Here is a 17,725-nt window from a genome sequence, read left to right as displayed (position 1 = left end):
CCTTCCCCCGTTCTCATAACCCACACTAATCACTACTTTTCTTTATATCCCTCAAAACACTCCTAATGGTCCCCCACTACCCTTGACCGTATCCCACCCTTATCACAAAACATTATGACTCACACTCTTTAAATGGACTAGCAGCATATTCCAGGGAGACTCAAGGAGATGGCAAATGGGACACCTGGTTAGTATTGACCACGACTGTTATTACAGTGGAATTGGATAACGAGGACATCATGGAGCAAATGGATCCTTGTTTTTTTTTGTTCTCTCCCTCTTCTTTTATAAGTTGGTTTCATTGAATCGTTTAACATATCTCTGATTGTATATGCATTATTATAAGAAAAAAGCCACAACTATGGCAAATGGCATAGCAATAGACAAGAGAGATATAAAATAACAATTGTACATGTATGATGCCTAGAAAAAGCAGACATGTGTATTGATAATGACTCATAGAATGTAAAACTGTACTTGTTGTCTTCCCTATGAGAAAACCTGATTGGAAACAGAAATGGCTTAGGTTAACAGACTGTTCACTATACTATGTAATATGTTGCAATTAACAATAAAAAAATACAACACAAAAAAAGGAAACCTTCATACAACAATTTTGAAGCATTGCGCCGTGCATATAAATTAAGCCAAGGGTTCATAGCCAAGATAGACACAGGTGAAGGGGCCCCTGGGACCAAGAAAACATTATCCTCATTTTTGCCCAACCTTTTCTTTGGATTTCTTGAAACATTTGAACTCAGGATGCCCTGCCGCACCGAAAAAGGAGCAATTGTGCTTGAATTTGCAAGAACCCTGTGGCCTAGAACATGCTCTTTTGTTGAAAGCCCAACACGCCCCTTTTCGATCCCCGTTGGGCGTGGGCCCTCGAAAAAGAGACTGGACATTGGCTTCTGGTTTCTTCAGCATCATACAGCGCAACCATGCATTAACATCGGTCTGATCCCAGCACATAGAAGGGTTTGATGCTTTTTTCAACCTGAACGCTTTGTCATAATCCCTCCAACAGGTTCCTCCAAACTCCTCATGCGTGCCTACTATTTTATTTAAATAATATGCAGTTTGAGGACCTAGCTCAGGGAATTTCTCCAGTAAAACGGACTGATAAATGGTAAAACCTTTTATCCAATTTATAATGGTCTCATCTACCTTAGGTTTCTTCCATTTGTGAGAGCAATCCTTAATGTCCTTACTTTCCTCATCAGCCAGCTTCACTACTGTTAGCTCAAAAATATCCACAAATGTACCCTTGTGAATTTTTGCCCTTAACTCACTAGATATATGAGGTCCCAGCTGATCCCTAGGAGAAAGTACTTGATCATGTGTCCCCCCTGGTTGGGTAGCGCCCTCACCTTGTTTCTCTGGTGGTGATGTACTGGTAGTGGTGCCCACGACTGCTGGCAGGGCAATGGAGGATGTAGGCTCGTGCGATGTGGTGGCTGTGGCCCTCGGGGGTTCTTGTGTTCCTGTGGTAGCCCCTTGCAGATTTGCGCCAACACCCATTGCTAAGCCCTTCAACGTGGTCAATGCTGACCCCTCACTTGCCAAATCAATCTGTGGGGCATTGCCTAACTTCGCCAGCCAGGGCAGCACTTTTGCCAATCCACTAACCAGGTCCCCTCCAGGTTCACGCTCGCTGACCGAAACCGCTCCACCCAAGGTTGTACCTGCCACTGCTCCCGTAATGGCACCCTCTGGTTGCGTGTCTGCCTGTCCCATGTTGGGATCCCGTGTCCCCTCAGTGAGTGTCCTCTTGGGAGCTGACTTTTTCCCCCCCAGTTTGGGTGCCACTTTCCTAGCCCTCTTAGGAACCGGGGGGAATGCTGATTTTGGAGGGACCCCAGCTCGCCTTGGGCGCCCACCCTGATCTGGCGCAGAATCCACCTCTAATTCCGGGGTCTCGCCACCCACCGGATTGCCCTCAGCCCCCTTTTGCGCCAGCGCCATGAGAGCTGGTTGCATGAGAGCGAGCACCCGGTCCATAGCGTCTAAGCGCCCCATAACTGCCTCTACATCCAATTTACGCTTTACCTGTTTTGGTGGCATGACTAAAGATTACCCTAAAACCGCCCGGCTGCCACAACACACAAATGATAACAATACTTATGAAAACGGGCGAAGGAAAAATACCTCTAAATAGGCAAAGTCAAGAAAGGTTCACAAACAGGCAAAACAAAAAAATAGTAAACAATTATAACTATAAATATTTTAGGTAGGCAATAACAAATTACAGCACAGGCCCTGGAATTACTATTAAAACAATACTGCCATCTACTGGCCTAAAATTATACAAAGAAAATTGCACAGTTTAAAAAACAGCATGAGACACAAACTTATTCTGATTGCTTCTTGCCCCTGCAGCCCCTGAGGAAAGCACCACCTCTTAACCCAAAAAAGAACCAGCAGAGAACACCCCAGAATACTACCAGGACCCCCACCACTCCTTACCTTGTCTGTGATGCCTCTCCTGGTTCCAGGGCCCCAACACCAGGGCAAAGCAGCAAGAGCCGGTTGCAAAAAGGTCAAGGCAGACCTTTAAATCACCTAGCTGGTGTCTCCCAGCCAGCTGCCGTTGCCCCAGGCAGAGAGAGGTGAAGACAAGGCCAAGGGCAGCAGAGGTCAAGGCAGCACGAGGGCGTCTTGTGGCAGGCCGGAATCCAGGAAAAAATGCAGCAAAAGAATTCCTCCAGTCCTCTAGAGGAGTGCGTCGATCGTCAGGGGCAGCCCAGGGTCAAGAAAACAACCTGACCCTAGAGGGACTTGAGTCCCCCTTTTAACTAACTCGGGCTGCCCCTGCTGATTACCTGGGAGCCCCCACCACACCCCACCCCTAGGGGTGAGCGCGACTTTCAAAAATTTTCACGGCAGCCACAATTGGGCTGCCGGCCGAAACCGGTCCGATCCGGCCCGCACCTGTATTGGGGGCGCGCTATGCCGTGGTGCGCGCCCCCTGCCCAGTAGCTCCTTAACCTTGTCTCATGCCTGCCATTGCAAGCCATGTGTGTGCAGTTTCACTGCCAATTCGACTTCACATTTAAAAATACTTGCCAAGCCTAAAACTCCCCTTTTTCTTCTTTTAAGTCACCCCTAATGTATGCCCTAGGTAACCCGGAGGGCAGGGTGCTGTGTAGGCAAAAGGCAGGACATGTACCTGTGTAGTTTACATGTCCTGGTATTGTAAAACTCCTAAATTCATTTTAACACTGCTGTGAGACCTGCTCCCTTTATAGGCTAACATTGGGGCTACCCTCATATACTGTCTGAGTGGTAGCTGCTGATCTGAAAGGAGTAGGAAGGTCATATTTAGTATGGCCCGAATGGTGATACAAAATCCTGCTGACTGGTGAAGTTTATTTAATATTACTATTTTAGAAATGCCACTTTTAGAAAGTGAGCATTTCTCTGCACTTAAATCCTTCTGTGCCTTACACTCCACGTCTGGCTGGGTTTGGTTGACAACTCCCTTGTGCATTCACTCAGACCCACCCCAAACACAGGATACTCAGCCTCAGTTGCATATATCTGCACTTTGAATGTGTCTTCCTGGGCTGGGGGGTGGAGGGCCTGACAATTACATGTCAAAAGACAGAAGCCTACCCTCACACAAAGTACTGCCACATCCCCTACTGGGACCCTGGCAGACAGGATTGAACTGAAAGGGGACCTTGAGCACTTCTAAGCCACTCTTTGAAGTCTCCCCCACTTCAAAGGCATATTTGGGTATTTAAACAGGGCCTCTGCCCCAACCAACTCAGACACTTCCTGGAGAAGAGAACCTGAACCAGAACCAGAACTTGCATCCTGCCAAGACCTGCCTGGCTGCCCAAAGGACTCACCTGTCTGCTTTCTGTGAAGGACTGCTGCCATGCTGTTGCCTTGTTGCTCTCTGGCTGTGGTGAGAAGTGCTCTCCAAAGGCTTGGATAGAGCTTGCCTCCTGTTCCCTGAAGTTTCAGGACCAAAAAGACTTAGGCCCTCATTCTGACCTTGGCGGGCGGCGGAGGCCGCCCGCCAAAGTCCCGCCGTCAGGTTACCGTTCCGCGGTCGAAAGACCGCGGCGGTAATTCTGACTTTCCCGCTGGGCTGGCGGGCGGTCGCCTTCAGGCCGCCCGCCAGCCCAGCGGGAAAGAGGCTTCCACGATGAAGCCTGCTCGGAATCGAGCCGGCGGAGTGGAAGCTGTGCGACGGGTGCAGTTGCACCCGTCGCGTATTTCACTGTCTGCGCAGCAGACAGTGAAATACATTTAGGGGCACTCTTACGGGGGCCCCTGCAATGCCCATGCCAGTGGCATGGGCACTGCAGGGGCCCCCAGGGGCCCCGCGACCCCCCCTACCGCCATCCGGTTCCCGGCGGTCGGACCGCCGGGATCTGGATGGCGGTAGGGGGGGTCGGAATCCCCTCGGCGGCGCAGCAAGCTGCGCCGCCTTGGAGGATTCAATGGGGCGGTGGTACACTGGCGGGAGACCGCCAGTGGTGCCGGTCCGACCGCGGCTTTACCGCCGCGGTCGGAATCCCCATTGGAGCACCGCCGGCCTGTCGGCGGTGCTCCCGCGGTCCTCCGCCCTGGCGGTCTTTGACCGCCAGGGTCAGAATGACCGCCTTAATCTCTACAAGAAGGACTTCTTGTGCGGCGAAAATCAACACACAGCCTGCCAGAAACGATGCACAGCCTGCACCGAGGTGAAAAATTAACTGCATGCCGAACCGGAATGACGCAGCCCGACTTCGCAACTAGAAGATAGATGCACTGAATCGACGCACAGCCAAGCCAGAACAATGCAGCCCGACTTCCAGAGAGGAATCGGTGCATTGCTTGCCATGCAGTAGAAATTTCCACGCAACCCCCACTGGATCCAAGCAGCCCCATCCACGCATCGTCCCCAGGGGGTCCGGAAACCCCGCAACCCGAAGAGGATCCACGACTGAGTGCCGGAAATCAACGCACAGCCGTCCCTGCGTGAAAACTAAACTACGCATCACTGTGTGCAGCCCGAGAAATCAACGCACACCCTTTGTTTTTCCATGCATCTCCTCCTCTGCAGTTCTTTGTGGAGATTTTGAACGCGAACCAGGTCTTTGTGCTTGAAAGAGACAATTATTGCTTTTAAAAGACTAAAGACACTTTATATCACTTTTACAGTGATATCTCAACATATACTTATTGCATTTTAATCGTTTTGACCTGCATCTTGTCAGATAATAATTATATATTTTTCTAAACACTGTGTGGTGTATTTTTGTGGTGCTATATGTGTTATTGCATGATTTATTGCACAAATACTTTACACATTGCCTTATAAGTTAAGCCTGACTGCTCAGTGCCAAGCTAACAGAGGGTGGGCACAGGAAAATGTGGATTGTGCGTGATTTACCCTGACTAGAGTGAGGGTCCTTGCTTGGACAGGGGGTAACCTGACTGCCAATCAAAGACCCCATTTCTAACACTAATCACGTACATTCAATGGCATATCGGAAAATAACAAATAGAGGCCCCTGAATCTCACAGAGCTCAAGGCTATTAATTGGCCTTTGGTGAAATGGGGCCCCTGTCAAGGGTGTAGGGGCCCCCAGAGGGTTGTGGTCCCTCTTCAACTGCAGGGGCTGTGGGGCCTGTGTTATACACCTGCGTACATTATAGCACTCATTCACAGGACATAGCCTTGGAGTAAAGTAGGAGTTGTCTAAAGAATATCAGATTTGGACCAGATAATCTTAAACTGTACTCGTATAGATTTGCACCAGAGAAAATGAGTTGAAGGTGAGAGAATCTTTGAGCTACCTGCAGTGCTTAATTTGTAAACAAATAACGTCTGGGGCCCAACATTTTGTTCAAAACCCCGTGGACAGCACTACAGAAGGTTGGGGTATCAAATACTAGAACTGCTTAGTCTTGATTACATTTCATGCCTCTTTCATCCAGCATCAGACCCTCCTTTCCTCTTAATGTCACTCCTGCCAGTTCTTTTTTATCCTTGCTTGCTCCTTTTGTCACTGTTTTTCTGTCTTCTCACCCTTTTTTACCCCATTTGTGTTTTTCTCTCCTTTACTTTGGGTCAAAGTCGGTTGAGAGAAAATAAGTGCGGGTCCCCTAAAATGGGTACCGGTGGGCCTCAACTGCAATTACACACAGGCTACATAGTTTATACTCAAGATGCCCTTGAGAAAGTCTTTGTTAATTTTGTTTTCACATGGGCATATTAAAGATATTTCCGACATCTCCATTTTACAATTTTTTGTGACTACTTTTAAAGATAGCTGATGCAACTGGCAGATATCTCTAGAATATATTAGTATGCTCTTGTGCAAAGCTGTTTATATGTGGCTGCACTTAACGTTTCTGTGATATTAGTGGGAGTAGTCTGACTGTCAGAGGACTCACATGTGGAGGAGAGCATCTCCAGACCATGTTTGCTCCAGGTGATATGAAATTTAAAGGAGCAATTTTAATACACAGTCATGTAATGCTGGGCTTCTGTTGGCCGGCACTCCATCTCTTTACTGCAATAATCTGATCAAGGGCTTGCAGAACACTTAAAGAGAAGGCCAATTCTCCCCACTTTCTGAGGATCTGAAGAGCTTCAGCGATTTTGGAGCATCACTCTGAAAATGATCGGCCTGCACTGAATAGAAGTAGTGGTAAAGCTGATTGGTCTGTCTTCATATGTTAAAGCATGCAAGCATAGGCATGCTCAAATGTCATGGTGATTGTGAATGGTTTTGATTGTAATGGTGGTGATGACCATGGCTGTAGTAATGTTGATAGTAGTAAATGCAGTGATTGTAATGGTGGTGTAATGATAGTAATGGTGGTATTGGTTAACACATTAGTCCTCACAAAAACATTTTAAAAAGCAGTTTGAACTACATTAAAAGTGCAAAGAGAAATGCTTTCTGTACATACAGAATGTGTCATGATCTAGTGTATTTTAGATGCACAATCTCAATGTAAGCAATTCCTAGGAGGTGGAAAGAAAAAACAGCCCATGGCCTGATGTAAGAGAACAGGTGGCAATATGTCTTGAGCAGACACTTGTGCTGTCAAGCCAGAACTAAACATAACACAGAGCCAAGTAGGCAACCCACACTAAACAAAAGAGAGAGCTCATAAACCTGCATCATAAGACTATGAGATGAAGAAAAGGTGACGGGCTGAGCTAGAGCCCACCGAAACCTAGCCAAAGCCCAGTATGTTATACCCAAGAAATGCTTTAGTGCTCAGGCACTCCTTCCTCTCCACACTGGGTGCCTGACTTCCTATTCTATGCTGCACGCACACAGGATGCAGTACTGCAACAGAGTCCATGTAGATTCAAGTCTAAGAAGTGATCATTGTGCTTCAGAGCAACTGTACGTTATACTTCCAAAGACAGACAGACAAGTTGAAGCCCACTGTCATTTAGTGTCCATCACATCTTTGTTGTTTAAATTTCCAGTCGACAAGATGGGGATCAGTCTGTTTCCCACAATTCAGTGCTAACCAAAGACCAACAGTGTTGTAGTATTGCAGTTGACATATCCAAAAAGGATTAGTCGTGGATTATTTATAGTGAAATATAAGTTAATTTGAGCGGTGGACATGTGAGTCTGTTAGTTGGATTCAGTATGATAATGGAGGGATAGAAGAGAGAAGAGTCTAGAAAGTGTTGTTTTGGAAATCATAGTAGTAAGATGAGGTTTGGGATGAGTAAAAGGGGAGATGGAGTAAGGATACATGAGGGAAGAATTTAGAAAGGGTTGTTTCGAAGATCATAGTAGTAAATTGAGGTTTGGGGTGCTCCAATGAGGGATAAAGTAGGAAAGAGTGTGGAGTGGCTTATTTTGGAGATCATAGTAGTAGAATGATGTTTGGGATGAGCCAGGGAGTGGAGGTAGAGGTATATCTTAAGAGAGGTATAGGGTGCGACATAGAATAGTGCATTGAAGAGAGCTAAAGTTTTTTTGCTTCTACCATAGGAGTAAAGTAATAAATATGAAGATACATAAGTACATAGAAAGGATATACAGGTAGAAGGGAGATCATACATCAATATCTAAAGCTGCATATTATAAATTTGGACTTTTAAGAGTTGCTGTACTATAAGGTAATTTATTTGTGGATTTTGAAAACTATTTTTTATTTTTTCCTAAATATTGCAATAGTGATGCACCTGCAGATAAAATAGTTATGATACCATTTACACATTGTGATAGATAAATAAGACAGAGACCCATAAGCATGTAATCAAATAACGTATGTGAAAACTATATAGTGATCTATACACATGTTAAACATAGAATAATATATATTTACCATGAGTAATTTTCCACATTTGCTTAGCAGACCTAAAGAATATCTATATATTTAAAAAAACATAACTATTATAGATATTTGTACAATGAAATACACGTGTCTAGATACATACATGTTGTCAAATAATAAATGTTTATATACACAGCGATAATATGTACATTAGTGTTTCAGTATGGTTGTCATGTAGGAAAGAGCCAACTCTTGGGCAGCCTTCTGAAGATAAGACAGTTATCCGTGGATCTTATGTTTGGGGGTAAACAATTCTATAGTTTGGCTGCTTAAAGAGAGGAAAATGTAATACCCATGTTTTATTCTTGTATGGTGGGATTTTGATGCCAGGTGCCAATCTGGAGCTGAAGTTCCTTTGTTGAATGTTTTTGGTGATTTTCCTGATGAAAAGTAGTCCTGTTCCATGTATTGTTTTGTGGGTGATACAAAACAGCTTGAAGGTGGATCTTCTGGCAACCAGTGACCAATGTGGGGCCCTCAAGGGAGGAGAGATGTGGGCTTGTGGCTTTACAGGTAGGGGTAGTCTGGCAGCAGAGTTCCGAATCCGTTGTCGTCTTTTCATAGTTGATAAAGAAAATCTGTGGTAGAGGCCATTGGTGTAATCCAGTTTAGACAGTACAAGAGAAAGAGTAGCCTGGTCCTTGTGTGGAAATCCCGGGTGAGGGGAAGATGTGTTGCAGAGTTTTCATAGTAATGAAGCTTGATCCTGCTAACTTGTCCACTTAGGCATTCACTGATAACTTAAAGTCTATAGTAATTCCAAGGTTTCTTACTTCCTTAGATACTTTAGGAGGTGGTATCATATCATCAGGCCAGATGCAGAGTGGGTCATAATTTTTCCATTCACCACATGTGGGTATTTCAGTTTAGGAAGCATTCAATTTGAGATGGCTCAATGTGATCCACTGATCAACGTCTCTGTGGCAACTGAAGATTTTTTAGTTTCCAATGCCTTTGGGCTTTCCAGTTTCAGTATTTGTGTGTCATCTTCATAGTTATAGCATGGGAGCTGAAATTCATTGATCATTGTTGGTAATGACTTCATGTAGAAATTGAAAAGCATGAGTGAGATGATAGAGCCTTGAAGGACCCCTGCTTTTGTGAAGTATAGTATGTATGAGAAAGGGGGAGTATAGATGACATTTGTTCCATTTTTAGGGTAGGATGTGAAATAGTTGAGAGCAGTCCCCTCTATGCCGGCTTTGTAAAGTCTTTGTATTAGAGAGTCATCGTCAACTTTGTCGAAGGCACCTGAGAGGTCCAAAATAAGTAGTGCAGCAACCTTGTTGCAGTCTACTGTGTTTTTAAGGTCATCCCAGATGACGATGAAGGCAAATTCTGTGCCTCTGCCCACATGGAATCCTGTTTGGTAGTCTGAAAGTATGGAGTTATCTTCAATGAATTGTGACATCTGGGCAAATGCTGCTCTTTCTATTAGTTTGCTCAGGAAAGGCTCATTTTTTAATCGGTCTGTTGTTGTTAGGTCATGCAGGTCCTGGTCTGTTTTCTTTAATAATGGGTGTATGCATGCCTTTTTATGTTTTCAGGAAAGATTCTCATAGTTAAAGAAATATTGATGATTGTGACAGTCAATATAGTTAAAAGAGTGTTTTTGAAGATCTGTGGTAGACAAGGGCCAGAAGGGCAGCAGGCTTTGAACAGATCCATAAATTTACTTTCGGATATTTGTTTGGAGGAATGCAGAGGCTAGATTAGCATACTATGGGAGGGATGTTTGGAAATGGGTTGGAGCTGATGGTTTTTCTTTGTTTTAATTAGAAGTCCAGTGTATCTGCATAGGTTGTGTGGTGATTTGCCAGGTTGTCAGTGAATTCTTGAGTAATGGAATGAGATCCTTCTGTGCATTTAGGTTTACAAAATTCAGCGAGAATTTTCTAAAATTCTTCATTCGTACATTTAGCATTTCGAATTCTAACTGACTAGTACCTTTTTTAGTTTTTTGATTGTTGACTTGTATAATCTGTTACATTTTTATAGCCGAAATTTGTATTGATTGCTATTTGTTTTGAGCCACATGTGTTGCAGCATTCTAATTTGTTATTTTATCTCTTTTTGTTCTGTATTTCTCCAAGATGCTTATTTTCTTTTGTCCTGTTTTGTTGTTCTTAGTCGTTTTAGGATATGAAAAGCTTCTTGTAGACACTCAAAGTTTTTGAACGGCATTTATTGTGTTTAGATCTGTGTTGGACGTTAGTTACTTTTCTAAATATTCAAAATTTAGTCTGTTCCATGGGCGATAGGAAGATGCTTGTAGGGAGGCTTAGGTGTGTTGCTTTGTGGCGTTTTAAGTTGCAAAGCTAGCAAATAGTGGTCTGACCATGTGACTGTAGTAATCCTTTGAAAGATAACTAGTTCTGCTTTTGCAAAAATGACATCTGGGATGTGCCCAGCGATGTGTGTGGGTATGTGGATGATCTGATGTAGGTTCTGTGTGTCTAGGCCAGTGATGAAAGCTTTTAGATGGGGCATATTGGGTTTGTCAAACCAAATGTTTAGGTCACCAAGAACGCATAGGTTAGAGTCTAGTGTTATAAGGTTTGAAACTGTGTCTAGGAATGTGTCTGGTAATGATGCATTGCTAGGTAGTGGTCTGTAATGTAGAAGGAAGTTACAAGAGGAAGTTGGTGTACGGTTGAATCTGGTGATAAGGGCTTCACAACTTTGTATGGAAACATTGTCAGCTTTAGTGAGATTTATTGTTTCTCTCAGTATAACAGCTAGTCCTCCTCCTCTTTTGCATATACAATGTGTGGCAGTTTGATAGCCTGGAGGAACGACTTCATGCACTACTACGGCCATGTCATCTCCTAACCATGATACACTTATGAAGAGTAAGTCAGGCTGGGTGTGAGTAAGTAGGTCATAGAGGTGATGTTTGTTTCTAGATAGTGAGCTAACATTTATTAGTAGGCAGTTTAGAGACGGTGTTTTGGTAGTGGTGTGACATTGTTTGGTAGAAGAGTGAGCAGTATATTTCAAAGGTGTAATCAGTGCTGGTATTAGTTGGTATATATGTGTATATATTTTTATATTTAGGTTGACTTTATTAATTGAGTATAAGAAAGTGTGAGCAATATGTAGTAATTGCTAGTAAGGTTCACAATTATTAATTTTGTTTTCAAGTTTATTTTAGATCATTGATCATTTAAAGACGAAGTGCCAAGATGGCTGCCAGTGGTTCTAGTTGGTAACTGTAGCCCATTTTCTATGTCTATTGTGTTAGATATAATGGAAAGAGAAAAAGGTTTTCAGAATATCTCTGTGATCAAGGGAGCAGAGTCTCCCGAAACGCGTTGGAGTATTTCTGTTTAGTTTTGTTTCTCATGGTGTTTATCTGCCTGAATAAAGAACACTAGGACTGAAGCAAGTAAGTGGCTGCGACATTGCCTTCTTTTTTAAGAAGTGTTCTGGATGATTTATAGGGGTTCGTGACCCTGTCGCAGCCTGCCGTGCTGGAGGCTTACCTACACAATAATTTTAATGATTAGCATTTTGGATTGGTTAGCGACCGCTTCCCCAACGGATTTTCTGGACTCTTTCACGTGGCTTGTTCACTTAAAACGAATGTTTCAATGATGTGATGTATTTTTGCAAAAAGGAAGCCGGCTGTCAGAACTACAGAATAATTGTAAAATAAAGCGCGTTTTAGTTTAAAGCCCAGCATGGGATTCAGTAATGAGCACACGCGCTCGCTTTTACAAAATTAACGAACATGTTAAAATAAACAATCTGTGAAGAGCCAGTTTGGCGATACGCGTTGCACAGCCCAGTGTGTGATTCAGCATTCAGTATACGCGTCTGCTTTTACAAAATCAAAGAACACGCTAAAGGAATCAATTTGGGAAAAGCGAGCGCGGCGATACGAGTGCATTATTGATTTTCAAGAGTTGCGTGCCGGCAGTTGATACTGTTACCGGTTTTAACTTAATTGGGTAAACACGTGCAGAGACAGTTACCTAAGCATTACAGAAGCCATTAGTGTTTAAGGGTTTCGGCCTTTTTGGTTTCGATCTTCAAATTATGAGAGCCGCCAGTACCGGATTTAAGCGGCTCAGTTGAAAATCACAGAATACGGCAAAGAAACCTTCCGAAACCTGTTTTCTGTATTTCTGCTTTCGTCTGGAGATGCGACAGCCGAGTGAAAGCCTGGAACACGTACATGGTTCTCCTGTAATTTTTAAGTCATAGCACACGTCTTGACTAAGGAATCCTGGGCTGCTATTGAACTCCTGAGAATTAATGGTGCAATGATTTAAGGTGACATCACATTAAGTCAAGTTAGTTGTCAAGCCACATTCTCTATACTTTTTCACATATTTTTTCACATTTTTCTATATTTCCTGCACTCTTTATGAGTGCTTACATTTTGTTATAGTTGGGTATAAGCAGTGGAATAAACTGTGAATATTCACAGTGTTTTGCTTCATACAAACATGGATGTTCAGGCAGAGGACACCATGGGTTCGGACAAAAATGTGTCACGATTGGCAGCAGCTGAGGGATTATTTAATGAAGTCGAAGTAAGCGACCAGAGAATTGGGAATACAGAAGGAGGATCAAAAAATCAGTGGTCATTATGGAATAACTTATGGAAAACCTCTAAGAAAGAGCAATCAAAATGGTGGGAAGCTGTCACTCTGCAAAAATACATAGATTGTGGAATAATCCCTAGAGGCTTAAGGATTTTCATAGTACCAACTCACGAAAATCCTGATCCAGAAATGGTGGTGGAATGGATGGATAACAACCACCAGTGTAGCATGAATATTAGTTAAATATGCATGGAAAGACCAATTAAGACTGAATGATCAAATCACAACAATAACCAAAGATTTGAAAGAACTATGCACTGCAGATGCTTTTGAAAAAGAAGTGAAAAAATGCAATGAAAAATTACGTAAAATTGAGGATTCATTAAAAGGCAAAAAAACAACAGAAGTTTGTACGAGATCTGAAAGATTATGAAAGAGGTCCGATCCTAACCTTTGGTAGAAAATATGAAGCCATTAGGAATAGGTCTAAAGAGGACTTTTTCAAGATCAAAATTGGAAAGGACACAAACACAACGTCTGGAGGAATAAGCGATAAAGAACAATCAAATGGGACCCAAGTAGCACTTGATAGTGAGGAAAGTGAAAGTGACATTTCCTCTCAATCGGATTGTGGTGGAGTAAAAGATGGTGTTTTAAAGGAGTTCGACCTGATTGCCCAAGGCAGATCAATGGGCCAAGCGGCACGAGGAAGAGGAGCTCAACAAGGTTGAGGAAGAGGAGGAAGATTAAGAAGATGCTTCAGAGAACTAAGGGATGGCTCACAAGGAGTACAGACAAGAGGTCAATTATTAATGAAGTAACACAAAAAATGACAGTTGTCAACCTCTCTAATAGAAATATTTCAGAAATGGAACGTGACGTATTGTCATTAGGACTATCGTTTTGTCCAGTTATGCCCTTCAATTATACACAGAGTTGGATTGACTTTTTTCATTTTGTGAGAAAACTTAAACTGACAAAATGGTTTGAAACAAAAATCAAAGACCAAGACATAAGTAGTACCAATAAGGTATCAAACTTGACAATTGGAGATGTTGGACTACTACATACTTTATGTGAATTAGATGAAAGTACTGTGGCTGAACAGGATCCGATCTTAAACTTATCACAAATGGGCATTGTAGTTGATAGGAGATGCCCTAGCAATTTCAAACCCAAGTCAACTTTTTCACTACAAGTCAACTGTGACGCGATTAATGTTTTTGAGAAGGGAGTAATTGGATGTTTAAAATCTTTAAGATATTCAAGGAGAGCTAGGTATGATAACTTCTCAGGAAAACAACGAGAAGCGATAGAATCCTTACGAAAAGATGATAGTATTGTAATTAAAAAATCTGATAAAGGTGGTAATATTGTGATCTTATCCAGGGATGACTATATTAAGGAAGGTTTAAGACAACTGCAAGACAAAGAAAACTATTCGGTGGTAGATAGAAATGAAATGTTAATGGCGAAGAGGAAAGTTTTTGAGAAACTAGAGAAATGGAAGGAAGCAGGACTGATTGAGTGGGAAGAATATCAATTCCTAAAGGTCGAATTCCCTATAACAGCTGCTATTTACTTTCTACCTAAATTACACAAAAATGCGAAAAATCCCCCTGGGAGGCCTATTGTATCCTCTATGGGGAGTTTATTGGAAAATGTCTCTAAATATGTAGACTATTTTTTGCATCCCTTTGTGGAGGCTTTACCCTCCTATATTAAGGATACAAGAGATTTTCTACGTATAATCAATGGAATTGGATGGGAAAAAGATTATCTTTTACTAAGTTTAGATGTGACTAGTTTATACACGTGTATCCCGCCTGAAAAGGGTATAGCGGCAGTTAGATATTTTTTAAGGGCGAGGTCATTGTCTTACCTTTTACATACAGAAATGTTACTAGATATGGTGCAGTTATGTTTGACTTACAACTTTTTCACTTTCAATAATATTTTATACCGTCAGGACCAGGGGACTGCAATGGGAACTTGCTTCGCCCCCAGCTATGCGGGTTTATACCTTGGCTGGTGGGAAGAGCAGGTTGTCTGGAACATCTCTGGTTTTGAAAACCAAGCAGTCCTGTAGGTGAGGTACATTGACAAAATTTTCTGTATCTGGAAAGGCAGTAAAGAGTCAGCTTTGAGCTTTGTGGAGGAATTGAATAGTAATAATCTGAACCTTAGGTTCAGTTGCACAATGGATTCAGCTGAATTGGAATTTTTAGATGTAAGAATCATGGTAGTTAAGGACAAATTAGAATGTGAATTATACAGGAAAAACACGGCAGGTAACAGTTTATTACATGCTATAAGTAGTCATCCAAAGAACTTGATTCATAGTATCCCCTACGAGGAACTATCAAGGGCTAGAAGAAATTGCAGTCTGGATACTATAAAGAACACTAGGACTGAAGCAAGTAAGTGGCTGCGATATTGCCTTCTTTTTTAAGAAGTGTTCTGGATGGTTTATAGGGGTTCGTGACCCTGTCGCAGCCTGCCGTGCTGGAGGCTAACCTACACGATAATTTTTATGATATATATATATATATATATATACATTTCAAAAGACGGTGAGATGTTTTTCCAATCACTGGATGGCTGCACAGTATCCCAGAGATCGTATGTAGGAGATAACACGAAAAAATCCAAAATAATCTATATGGAATTCGTTGGCTCTTTTATTAAAAATAGAAAAGCATATGTAAATATATGAAAATCAAAAAACAAAAATAATAATAATAGTTCTGAAACACGCCCTCCCGGCCAAATGTCATATATATATATCCACTCCAAAGTCGTCACTCTTTGCAAGGATGCACTCCTAGCGGAAATCTCAGGTGCAAAAATAAAATAAACCAACTTGTTTCAATATCAAAGTATTGTTCATGGTCAAAATGGTAAACATAAAGTAAATACTTTAAATACATGGCTTTTTTGGAAGTAAGGTCAAATACGAATAGCACTGATCCATTTACTTTCATTTTTACCACTCCAGCCTACGCCACTCCACTCTATGTTATTTTGGTGTATGCTTCTCTACTGTAGGTTATTCCACTGTATGCCACTCCCCTGTAAATCACTCCACTCTATTCTGCTCCACTCTACGCAACTCCATTAAACCCTACTGTAGTATATGGTACAGTGCATTTATTGAAAAGTACATGATTCTGCTTTACTGCAATGTCATTTTCTAATTTGGATTATCAAGTGAGTTCTGAGAACCGCGAGAGGACAGTTGTGGTGCTCGGGACTGAAGAGATGTTTCACTTGTTGTGGACTGCTGTTTCTCCTATTCAAATGAAGAAGAACAAAAAATACATGAGTGTTTTCCTGGATTTATTGTCACAGTTTATGTCTGACATACTTCAACTATTCCACTGTACACCACTGTACACCACTCTACTCTATGTTATCCCACAGGTAACACAACTATATCCCACTCTATGCTATGCCACTCTATGAGCTCCACTCTATGCCACTCTTGTACACGATTTCACTGTACACTATTCCACTGTGCAACACTCCAATCTACACCACTCCAGGGTACACTACACAATGGGATTCCAATGTGTGCCATTCCATTCTATCCAATTCCACTACATGCCACACTCCTGTACTCCTCTCAACAGTACTGCACTCCACTGACTGACAGCCTATTCCCCTCTACTCCACTGTGAGAAGGTAGCCTCTTTCTAGCCTTGTTACCCCCACTTTTGGCCTGTTTGTGAGTGTATGTCAGGGTGTTTGTCACTGTTTTCACTGTCTCACTGGGATCCTGATAGCCAGGCCTCAGTGCTCATAGTGAAAACACTATGTTTTCAGTATGTTTGTTATGTGTCACTGGGATCCTGCTTGTCAGGACCCCAGTGCTCATAGGTTTGTGGCCTATATGTATGTGTCACTGGGACCCTGTCACACAGGGCCCCAGTGCTCATAGGCGTGCATGTATATGTTCCCTGTGTGGTGCCTAACTGTCTCACTGAGGCTCTGCTAACCAGAACCTCAGTGGTTATGCTCTCTCATTACTTTCAAATTGTCACTAACAGGCTAGTGACCAATTTTACCAATTTACATTGGCTTACTGGAACACCCTTATAATTCCCTAGTATATGGTACTGAGGTACCCAGGGTATTGGGGTTCCAGGAGATCCCTATGGGCTGCAGCATTTCTTTTGCCACCCATAGGGAGCTCTGACAATTCTTACACAGGCCTGCCACTGCAGCCTGAGTGAAATAACGTCCACGTTATTTCACAGCCATTTTACACTGCACTTAAGTAACTTATAAGTCACCTATATGTCTAACCTTTACCTGGTAAAGGTTAGGTGCAAAGTTACTTAGTGTGAGGGCACCCTGGCACTAGCCAAGGTGCCCCCACATGGTTCAGAGCCAATTCACTGAACTTTGTGAGTGCAGGGACACCATTACACGTGTGCACTACATATAGGTCACTACCTATATGTAGCTTCACCATGGTAACTCCGAATATGGCCATGTAACATGTCTATGATCATGGAATTGCCCCCTCTATGCCATCCTGGCATTGTTGGTACAATTCCATGATCCCAGTGGTCTGTAGCACAGACCCTGGTACTGCCAGACTGCCCTTCCTGGGGTTTCTCTGCAGCTGCTGCCAACCCCTCAGACAGGCAGCTGCCCTCCTGGGGTCCAGCCAGGCCTGGCCCAGGATGGCAGAACAAAGAACTTCCTCTGAGAGAGGGTGTGACACCCTCTCCCTTTGGAAAATGGTGTGAAGGCAGGGGAGGAGTAGCCTCCCCCAGCCTCTGGAAATGCTTTGTTGGGCACAGATGTGCCCAATTCTGCATAAGCCAGTCTACACCGGTTCAGGGACC

This window comes from Pleurodeles waltl, chromosome 8 (genome assembly GCF_031143425.1).
Source record: "Pleurodeles waltl isolate 20211129_DDA chromosome 8, aPleWal1.hap1.20221129, whole genome shotgun sequence".
Classification (NCBI taxonomy): domain Eukaryota; kingdom Metazoa; phylum Chordata; class Amphibia; order Caudata; family Salamandridae; genus Pleurodeles; species Pleurodeles waltl.
This window is presented reverse-complemented; position numbering follows the sequence as displayed.